Source organism: Ovis canadensis, chromosome 11 (genome assembly GCF_042477335.2).
Source record: "Ovis canadensis isolate MfBH-ARS-UI-01 breed Bighorn chromosome 11, ARS-UI_OviCan_v2, whole genome shotgun sequence".
Lineage (NCBI taxonomy): Eukaryota > Metazoa > Chordata > Mammalia > Artiodactyla > Bovidae > Ovis > Ovis canadensis.
Window position 1 is genome coordinate 40,872,353 of NC_091255.1, and position 11,543 is coordinate 40,883,895.

The 11,543-nt window shown below is 45.0% G+C and overlaps 1 long non-coding RNA gene across 1 annotated transcript in view; it reads right to left on the reverse strand.

The window, feature by feature from the left end:
* LOC138414987 (uncharacterized) overlaps nt 1-10,373 on the reverse strand; it is a 67,464-nt gene extending 57,091 nt beyond the window's left edge. Inside the window, exons 1-3 of the long non-coding RNA XR_011247037.1 lie at nt 10,094-10,373; nt 9,531-9,656; nt 6,300-6,403 (exon numbers count right to left, since the gene is read on the reverse strand). This is a non-coding gene — a long non-coding RNA (uncharacterized lncRNA). The remainder of the gene's footprint in view (nt 1-6,299; nt 6,404-9,530; nt 9,657-10,093) is intronic.
* Nucleotides 10,374-11,543: the final 1,170 nt, after the last annotated feature.

Genomic DNA, 11,543 nt, shown 5'->3' on the forward strand with positions numbered 1-11,543 from the left:
AGATAATCATCCATTTGACCCCCTTTTAAGGATTAGAACCGATGAGATGAAAGGCTCTCCGCATTTCAGAATGAGTTGTCATCAGGGAGATTGGTTTCATTCTTGGTTTAGTTTTACTACCTAAGACACATGTATTCACTTTACACACATTAGGAACGAAATGAACGTCAGCTAAATGGACGAAAATACCATCACCTTGAGATAAATATGATTGACATTTTGAAGCAAAACTTTAAAGACTATTTTTCTAGGCACACATACATTGTCTCAGAACGGAATGGTTTATAAATTACTTTGCAACATCATTCTCTCAGCTTTTTATGGACATATTTGATGTGAAATACATATCAACATCATCTTATTAAAGGTATCTATTGTACCTTGATTTAATGTATTTAACCAGTTCCATACTGCTGCATGGGGCTTCCCTGGAGGCTCAGTCAGTAAGAGTCTGTCTGCAATGCAGAAGACCTGGGCTTCAATCCCTGCATCAGGAAGATCCCCTGGAGAAGGAAATGGCAACCCGCTCCAGTATTCTTGCCTGGGAAACCCCATGAACAGAGGAGCCTGGAGAGCTACAGTCCATGGGGTCGCAAGAGTTGGACAAAACTGAGTGACTAAACTTACCTACCTACCCATACTGCTGAATAATTCGGTTTCCTTTCTCTTCTTCTCTTCCTCCCGCCTTTCCTTCCTTCCCTCTTTCCAGCCATCTATTTATGTATCTACATACCTGTGTATCTATCTATTATCTTGTTGTTCAGTCGCTAAGCTGTGTCCGACTCTTCTGAGACCCCATGGACTATAACCCACCAGCCTCCTCTGTCCATGGGATTCTCCAGGCAAGAATACGGGAGTGGGTTGCTGTTTCTTCCTCTAGGGAATCTTCCCAACCCAGGGATCAAAGCTGTGTCACCTGCATTGGTATTCTTTACCGCTGAGCCACCTGGGAAGCCCCACTTAACTTCTATCTATCATCTGTCTATTTCTATTGCTATTATAAATTGAGCTGCAAAAAGCATTCTTGAACATAAATTATACAGGCACATCATTACTATTTCCCTAGAAATGAGATTTCTAGATAAAATGATGCATTGAAGGCCCTTAATGTATTCTACATCTTTTACCTGCTCTTCATCAGAGTACGAGTGTCCCCTTTCTCACTGTTTAGGACAGTGGTTTTTAATCCTCATTACTCACTGAAATCATCTGGGGAGACTTCAGAAAAATGACAAATGCCTGGGCTGTACCACAGAGGAATTAGAGCAAAGTCTCCAGGTGAGGGGTCTTAGCATCCATATTCATAAAAGGCTCTCACTATGCAATTCTCATGCACAGCCAGGGTTAAGGAGGTGACTGGTCCAGGGGCTTTTCTTTCTCCTGCTCTGCGTCCACAGCAGACATCACCAACAGAAACACTCTTTCTTCTGAGCTCATGACTCCCATCCTGCTCAGCACAAGGCCACTAACAAATGTCAGACTTCCAGCCGAGAAGGAGTTGTTCAGGTTTTCTCTGACTTCACTGCTTTTTGTCTAGTTATCTCATCAACAGTTATGTCCCTGAAGGACATAAGATTGAAGGCCAGAGGACAAGGGATGACAGAGATGAGATGGTTGGATGGCATCACCGACTCAATGGACATGAGTTTGAGCAAACTCTGGGAGTTGGTGAAGGACAGGGAAGCCCCGTGTGCTGTAGTCCATGGGGTCACAAAGAGTCGGACACAACCTAGCAACTGAACAACAGCAATCCCATCTGTTGCTGAGAACAGAGGATATTAAAACTTCCTAGGCATGACTACGGAATTATCTGTTTCTCCTTTGATTCTATCACTTTATTTTTGTAACTTCAAGCTCAGTCATTAGGTACATACTCATTAATGAGTCATGTTTTCCTGATAAATTTACTCTTTTATTATTACAGAATATTTCTCTTAATCACTTGCTATTTTCCCGGTTTGATTTCTCTGTATGATTTATTTTATGCCATGCCTTCCCCAAATTGACTTGTTTTTATTCATTATTAATTTAGCTGGATAATTTTTCTCCCCAAATTTGGAGGATGGGTAGGTAGAGTAGGGAAGAGTACAGAGTGCCTTTGAGGGCTTCCATTGCTTCGATGTTTCATTTCCTCCACATGGATAATAGATTTAATTGATGAAACAATTCTTTAGTTACTGTCTCAACCTCACTACCTTATGGAATACAGCACAGGGGAGGAAAACTTTTATAATAATCACTTTTCCTCTGTAGATTTTTTCCCTCTCTAGATCCTGGAGGTAGTATCCTACCATTCTTTTTTTTTTAAATTATTATTATTATTATTTTTGTTGTGGTGGATCCTCCTTGCTTTGTGCAGCCTTTCTCCAGTTGCGGGGGCTGGGGGCTTTTCTTCATCGTGTACATGAGCTTCTCATTGCGGTGGCTTCTCTTGTTCCAGAACACAGCTCTAGGGTGCACGGGCTTCCGCAGTTGCGGCTCATGGGCTTAGTAGCTCCACGACACGTTGAATCTTCCGAAACCAGGGATGAAACCTGTGTCCTCTACACTGGCAGGTGGATTCTTATTCACTGAACAATCAGGGAAGTCCCTATCCTATCATTCTTGAAATAAGGACTTTTACCAGAGGGTCTCTGTGTGGCTGTCTTCTTATACATTTTTTTTTAAATTACTATTTTCTAAGACCTTGTTCTCTGAAGCTGCAAGTCTACTTTAGCATGGGAACGCTTGCTTCACTAATTCCTTGGATGACATTTAAAAAAAAGGGAGTTCTAATAGAACGGATTGTGTATTTGTGTTGGCTCTTCCTGTCTATATGGTGAAAACCCCAGTTGACACTAGTTTGAGTTTTTATTCTATTTGCTGAAAAAACAAAGATCATGAGGATGACAATGAGCCCCCACATAGACCATCTCTCCACTGCGGTCTTTTTTTAATGTCACACGTTGTTTCTGAGGCATTAAGGTCTGCCGGTTTCAACAGCACCCTAGGCAAGGAGAGTGATGTTAAATCAGGTGAGCTCCATTTCTTCATCTGAGGACCTGCAGGCATCAAGTGTCAAGGAACCCTGTGTAAACGGGACACTTAAGAAATTTTGGCTTCTTCTCTGAGTCATTGCTAATGACTGTACTAATCCCTTCACCTCCCTGTGGTTAGTTTCACATCAGTTGGGAAGATGAGACCATATCAAAACTCCCCACTGAGTTTTGACAAATGTTTACACTTATGTAACCACCAGGCTTCCCAGGTGGTGCCTGTGGTAGCATCTGCCAACGCAGGAGACATAAGAGATGCAGGTTCGATCCCTGGGTCAGGAAGATCCCCTGGAGAAGGAAATGGCAGGCCACTCCAGTATTTCTTGCCTGGAGAATCCCGTGGACAGAGGAGTCTGATGGGCTACAGTCCAAGGGGTCACAAGAGTCGGACACGACCAAGTGACGAAGCATGCAAAGCAACTTAGAGCACAACCACCAACTCAATAAAGATAGAGACTATTCCATTTTTCTATAAAGTTTTCTTCATGTTCATTCCAAGTCAGTATCCTAGGTACCCCTCACTCTTCTCCCAAGACAGCCATGATCTGCTGCAGGTCATTATAGCTGTAGGTTGCCTCTTCTGTTACAGAACTTGATTTAAGGAGACTGATACAGTATTTTTACCCTTGGGCATATGTGGGTGTCTACTCCCTGGTTCTGTGTGGGTTTGGGGGCCAATCATTCATGCTGTTTTCTTTATTGTTACCCCTTCTGTTCCTGCCAGGTAATGTTCCATTGGGCTTCCCATGTGGCGCTCGTGGTAAAGAACCTGGCTGCCAATGCAGGAGACCTAAGAGATGCGGGTTCAATCCCTGGGGAGGCTGGTGGGCTACAGTCCATAGGGTCGCAAAGAGTTGGACACAACTGAAGGGACTTAGCATGCACACTAGACTCCAGACTCCAATGTTCATTGTGTGACTATGCCATTCATTTGTTTACATTATTTATTTACTGACACTTTTAAATTTACTTTATTTACAAACTTAGAGAACATAGGAATGTCTTCTACATTTGTGAGCTCCCCAAAGGCAGCCATTGCCCCTCACCTTGTGCATAGAATATAGTGATTGCTCAGTAAATGTGTTTTGAACAAGTGAATGAATGGAAATGGGACACCTTAGGGGACAATGGTCTGCATCTCTATTCGTCACAACTGTGGAGATGCACAGAAGAGGTGGATCTAGAAAACAGCAGTCCACAGAGACAGTGCCAGGTGGGTGTAACTGTTGATATTTCTTCTCCTCGTGGGCAGAGCCCTTACATGGACCTAGCCTTTTCCTGAGTTGGAATCTGGGGTGCAGGAAGGAAATGTGGGGAGAGATGAGATGAATTGGTAGAAATAAGGGAATGAGATAAAAACCAGAGGGAGCATCTGATGAAGGAAATCATTGTAGATGTAAGCCCAAGTCTCAGATCCAATTCTTCATACTCATGTCACCTTGAATGAGTGACTTAGTCACCGCAGAACTCCACTTACTCCTACATAAACACAGAAGATTGGACGAGATGAACTCTAAGAGTCCCTCCAGTTCTAAGATGCTATAAAACTTACTTTATATGGATAAACAAGAGAAAGAAACTGACCATATACTTTCAAAGCTCTAACAACAGGACAAGGATGACTGTTTCTTTTGAAAGGAGTTGGTTTTAGTGGGCATGTCCCAAGATTCCTGATCTTAGGGTCTCTGTCTGAGGCTCTGACCCTGGGCTATTATTCATCTGGCATTGGGTTGGGTGAGGGGAGATGTTCAGTGCTGGGCAATGTTGGGTCAAAACTGGAGGTCAGAGTCCATAGGTCGGGACACAGGAGAGTGGGCCAGGTAGGCAGACTCCTATCTCGGATTCAGGGAGAGTTTGTTTCTGCAGAGGTGCAGAAAGAGGGTGATTGCAAGACACAGAAATTATCTGGCTAGTTTACATTCTGTTCCATTCTGTCTGATGAGAATTAGGTTTTTCCCTTAACAAACAGCAGTATCTGATCCCTAGTCCTCATTTCTGTTTTATAGAACATCCATTATTGGAAGTGGATGCTAATAAAAGCCTCTGGCAAATTCAGGTGTTTGTTATGGGAACTGTATTTAAATCTGATTGACATTGAGACAACAGGACACTTTTTCCTCTGTGCCTTGTTACCTCTCAGGTAACATTCCAAGGGCTTACGGGAGGATCTTAGTAACAAGGGGTCATTCCTGCCATTTCAATTAGTACTTATCTAATTCCAGCCCTGGTTTCCTTCCCAGGAGGGGGAAAAAAAAAAAAAAAATTGTGATTTGGTCTCAAAGAGTCTGTCAGGGCTTCCCAGGTGGCGCTAGTGGTAAAGAATCCGCTTGCCACTTCAGGAGATTCAACAAAGTTCGATCCCTGGGTTGGGAAGATCCCCTGGAGGAGGAAATGGCACCCCCTCCAGTATTCTTGCCTAGAAAATCCCACGGACAGAGGAGCCTGGTAGGTTACAGTCCAGGGGGCCAAAAAGAGTTGGACAGGACTGAGCAAGTGAGCATGCACGCGCACACGTGCACACACACACACACACACATACACAGAAACACAGAGTCTATAGACTCTAAGCCTCAGAGGTGGTTGCATCCTTGTGGACAGCAGAGCCTGCATTTTGTGGGGCTTGGCTGCTTCTGAGGGTCAGAATTCCTTGCTGTGGTTGCTGGAATTTCACCGTCTGTGGGCTACTCTTCAGTATGTTATTACATCTCAGGAAATTTCATAGAAAGCTGTGTCTGTGGTATCTGCAGTTTTTCCAGTATTTTTTTTTTTTTTTGGCTGTGGTTAATACCCTTGAGAGTCGTAAAATATTTTTTTAATGCACCTTCAGAATGGACAAAATGAATTGTGCATGTTAAGTCGCTTCAGTCGTGTCTGACTCTTTGTGACCCCATGGACTGTAGTCCGCCAGGCTCCTCTGTCCATGAGCTTCTCCAGGCAAGAATACTGGAGTGGGTTGCCATGTCCTCCTCCAGGGGATCTTCCTGACCTGGGGACTGAACCCGCGTCTCCTGTGGCTTCTGCATTGCAGGTGGATTCTTTACGGCTGAGCCACTGGGGAAGCCCAAGTGAATCACTTAATAATAGCTTATTAATGTTTTTACAGTACGGAACTTGCTGTAACAATGGATTGAACACTGAATTCTAAGCATCCATGTGAATGTAGGCATTTGGTCCTCAGAGGACTTCTGGAGCAGGAGGCACGGACACCCACCACTGACAGGCTGTGTGCCATCACTTAGCTTCTCTATGCTCTAGGGTTCTCACCTGCAAAGTGAAGGGACTGGAGGCCGTTGTTCTGAGGCTTCAGTTCTGTATCTAGCCAAGACGCTGGGCTCGAACGACTGCAGGATCACTGTGCCAAGAGTAATCTTGAAGAGAACAAAAAAGGAGAATACAAAGATGAAGAGGAAGCTGTCATAAATTCTGGGGAGCTAAGGGGTGTGTGTGTGTGTGTTTGTGTAGCAAGTTGGTGGGAAAAGACTAAAACAGGAAATAATTACTAAAGTTCTTTCCCTTCTTTGTTTGCCTTTGCCTTGGGACAGACAAGTACCTTCCTCTCACCTGCTGTATCTTGATTTCTGCTCTAGGAGTCCTCAGGAGTCAAATTAGGGAAACATTTAAGTCCAGTACTCATGAAAGACCAAGAAGAACAGATGCGTGCTAGTTCACAACCACAGGAATTCAGCCAAAACTATTAAAAAAAAATTTTTTTTAAGTGTTAGGTGATCACTCCTAGCTACATGTTAGCAACAACAAAAAAAAGGAACAAGAGAACATAGAAAGGAGCTAAGAAGAAATATTCAATGTGAAAATGAAATAGTTGAAATAAGGCGAGCGACAGATTACACAAATAGCAGAGGGACTTCCCTGGGGATCCAGAGGTTGAGAATCTGCCTTCCAATGCAGAGGACCCCAGTTTAACCCCTGGGGCAAGGAACTAAGATCCAACTCCAGCTCTGTAAATTTTCATCCAACTCCAGCTCTCTGCAGGACTCTTACTCCCATCTTATACGTGGAGAAACTGAAAGTTTCGGTTCCTTGAATATAAATTTACTCTTACGTATGTGTGTGTGTGTGCGCACTCCGTCATTTCTGACTCTTTGCCACCCCATGGCCAGGCTGCTCTGCCTACGGAATTTTCCAGGCAAAAATACTGGAGTGGATTGTCATTTTCTTCTCCAGGGGATCTTCCCAACCCAGGGTTCGAATCCACGTCTCCATTGGCAAGCTATTCTTTACCTGGGAAGCCCTAAGATCCCATGGGACAGGCCATGGGACAATTAAGCCTGTGTGCCATAACTAGAGAAGCCCCCATGTGCCACAGCAAAAACCTCACATGCTCCAACTAAGAGCCAGTGCAGCCAGACCAATCTATTGTTGCTGTTTATTCACTCAGTCACGTCTGCCTCTTTGTGATGCCATGGACTGCAGCGCACCAGGCTTCCCTGTCCTTCACTGTCTCCTGGAGCCAAAGGAATAAATATTAAAAAACAGGAAGCACCGATGTCTCTAGGGCATCAGGTATGTGACTAATCACCATAATGGAGCATCCCCGGCCTCTGTTTAGGAAACACTCACAAGAACAGATTATTTCTTGTGTGCAGGAAAGACAGACCCTCCATGATCAGTGTTCTCGCCTGCCTCTATCTTTTCCCTCTCTCCTCTCTCTTCTTTCCTTTCCCTCCTTGACTGTTTGACCGTGCACACGTGCTCAGCTGTGTCTGCCTCTTTGCAACCCCCTGGATTATAGCCCACCAGGCTCCTCTATTCATGGGATTCTCCAAGCAGGAATACTGAGTGGGTTGCCATGCCCTCCTCCAGGGGATCTTCCCAACCCAGGAACTGAACCCACGTCTCCTATAGCTCCTGCATGGCAGCTGGATTCTTTACTTACTGAGCCATCTGGATCACCCCTTTCCCTTCTTACCTCCCTCCCAAACCTCCAGACTCTGCTCGCTCCTGCTACTCGCAGGGTGCCATCGCGGAGAATCCCCTTAGGGAAAAGGAAATTATTCGGTCTTTGTTCCAGGGATATCATGTTGCATTTTGTTTGGGTAATTTATATTTTAGAGCACACATGTGAGTTTCCTATGTGGAATTTAAGAACCCAACTGAGCACCTTCCCTCGGAGCCAAATTGGCATTTATTTCCTGCTTTCTGAAGGGGTTTCTGGGCTTGAGGATGGGGGACCTCTCCCAGATGGCAGCACTTGGATTTGAAAGAATTTTCTGCCAAGAGATCAGTTCCAGACTTGCCCGACTATTAGAGCTCACGGGGAGCAAGGAGCGGAAGGTGGTAATTTGCTAAGAAAGGAAGGAAAAACAATAATATTTATTCGATTACATTTTCTCATGTTCTAGTGGGGGGTAAATTACAGGCCTAATGACTTCAGTGTTGAGGGTTTGCCGTGAACAAAGCTTCCTAAGGCGGTGAGGGCTTTGGAGTTACAGGGAACTCAGCAGAGAGGAAATACTGTCCCCACTAGCGTTTCACACAAGAAGAGCGTTTCCAATAACACTTTTGGGCTCCAAGCACCCTTTTCCTGCTCTCCTAACACTGACTACAAACGAATGATAGAAAAGGTGGGGGGGGCAGATTTGTGAGTTTTTAATGAGAGGGATGGGGGCTTTCCAGGTAGGACAGTTGGTAAAGAATCCACCTGCCAATGCCAGAGACCCAAGAGATGAAGGCTTGATCTCTGGGTTGGGAAGATCCTGTGGAAGAGGAAATGCACCCCACTCCAGTATTTTTGCCTGGAAAATCCCATGGACAGAGGAGTCTGACGGGCAATGGGGTCACAGAGTCAAGCAGGGCTGAAAAGGCACAAAGGCAATGGGGAATAATAACACAATTCAATCATGTTTCAGAGACCTTTCATTATTGGTAAATTTTCATCCAACTCCAGCTCTCTGCAGGATACTTACTCCCATCTTATACGTGGAGAAACTGAGGCACTCTGTTCCTTGAATATAAATTTACTCTTTCTTTTTCCCAACTTGAACTTGGTACAAGTGTCTCCTATTATTTTCCAAAGACAGAATTCCCTAGCCTTGCCAAAATAGTTCCAGACCCCTCTTTAAAAAGACTCTCCAGGCCCACGAAGGCAGGAGGCACCCTGAGGCTCAAGCCAGTCTGGGCATCCGGGAAGGCCACTGGCCAAGGGGGCTAATAGGGTCCCCAGAGCTTGGCTCACCCTCCCAGACCTTCCTGCCCTGCCCTGCCTGCTGACTCAGCAGACTTTTGAGACGTGGCCAATTCAGGTTTGAACCCAGATCATCTCCCAGCGCAATGATCTCAAGAGAGATTATTCCCCACTTCAAATTTTTCATCCCTCACCCTTCACATAAGGCAAATTGCTTCTCCCTGGCTGTGTTTGTGGTATACCCCAGCTCCCAGCCCACAGGGGAGCACGTGAGTTTATCTTAATGAACAACTAGATTTCTCACTTTTTTTTTTTTTTTTAAAGAATAAAGATGAGAGCTAGAACAGGCTCACCGAGATCAGGGTAGCGTAGGTTGGAATTTCCTCCGCGGCGGAAGGAAGGTCTCTCCTTTTTCTGCAAAGCCAAATCCTGCCCCGTGTTAATGATCCAGGGAGGTAAATACAACAGCAGAAAGAACGCTGGATTAAAAAAAAAAAAAAATCCTTGTGGTTCAAAATCTCAACTCCACCACTTAATATCTGTGTGACCCTGAGACGTTCACTTGGCCGCTGAGTCATGTAAATACTACCTTTTCTGCCTCCTTCCTGGTGTTGAAAGAATTGAAAGGAGGCCAGACATTAAAAAAAAAGAAAAAGATTTTTAAAGTAGACAGCAGCCTCTAACATAAAGCTGTATTATCTCTGCTGTTGTCATTATTAAGACTCTATTCAACAACATACATTTCTCTCTAAATTTCCTTAAGGAGACTAATACTTAAAAACCTTTTGAAAATCGCTTGTCAGTAGCAGCCCCCACCTCCATGACTCCCTGGCAGCCTCTTTACTCAGGAATATCAGAGGGGTCTTTATCACTGGGAGATTTGGCGGGGGGAGGATTTCTAATTTGTGGGACTAACCGAGAATAAGATCAGAGGCTGCTTCCTTCTCGGCAGGAGGCACACGCTCGCTAGCCCAGGCAACAACCTTCAGATGAATCGGTCCCGGTGACCAGGTATTTGTGAGAGGTTAATTGAAGGTACATTCCATATTTTCACGGATTCTCAACCCAGGGACTTGATTGCACTTGGCTCAAGCCTCCAAGTTTTCATCTCCCGTCTGCTTGCGCTCTTCGGATGATAAAATGCCATCCCGCTATTACTGGCATTCGACCTTTAAATGGCAAACAGCTGCTTTGTCATCAGAGAGTCGTGAAGAGCCGTAAAGGAGGAGATGGCGTTAGAATGCTAACACGTCTAACGCCGGTGCATTGCAAAGCCTCATGGACCCAACATCTCCTGACGGGGAACATGCACCTTTCCCTCTGAAGCCCTTTGCTGCAGTGCTGTGCCATTTATTGAGAGCTGGCTGTGGGGCCACCCATTCACAAGCTTCCTGCTTTCCAATTCAGACTTAAAACTTCCTTTTCCTTATGATTCCATCCCCTTCCTCGATTGGAGATGTAAACACTAATCATTTATAGCTGATTGCCGGTTGCACAGTACGTGCATGGTGCTGCCTCCTTGGGTTATTTGAAATGTCCCGGATCGTGGACACCAAACGTTCTCTGTAAGATCCGTCAGCCAGGAGTTAAAAACACATCTCAGTCAGCAAATCGCTGGGCAATCTTGCCAAACCACTTAACCTTTCTGAGTCTCTGCTTCCAGAGCCATCAAGTGGAAGGGGTTTAAGAGCACCACCTCACCTTGTAATGGGAGTGTTCTCAAGGAACCACTAATGCTATGCCTTATAAAACAAGTAGAAAACTAGGAAGCATGATGCGCAGCCTTGAACTTAAGTTTCCCTCCAGGGCTATGGGGAGGAGTGGAAGGGGCGGGAGAAGGAGGAAGAAGTGGGCTCTCAAGGAAGGCTGGAGGGACCCAGGATTTCTGTGTTCCACTTCAAACAACGGAATCCTTTTACAGGTTTGCATGCCAGAAATCAATAGGTAGTATTTGCAGCAGGAAAGGCAACAGGAGAGGAGACAGACTAAGCAATTCCAGCCTTCCTGATTCAAGCCAGGTTCCCCGAGATCTCCGGATTCAGAGTGACACTGCTGCTCATTATTTGTCAACCCGTCTTCCTGTCCTTGGTCACCATCACCGCCCTCCTGCCACACTCCCCGCTAATCCTTCCATGACAAGCATTGTCACTAAGGGGCATCTTTAGGAGACAGTGAGTTCATTGTCATCAAGTCAGCACCTTTAGAAACTTTGCTTGAGGCCCCGGTGTTTAATTTAAACCTGGCTTTAAATTTACCACAGTGAAATTAATTTAACCTTCAATTGTTAAATGAATGCATAAAAATGCAGTTACTAAATGCGCACAAGTTAGGACGGTAGGAGATAAAAAGCTGTAAGAAGTGACCTA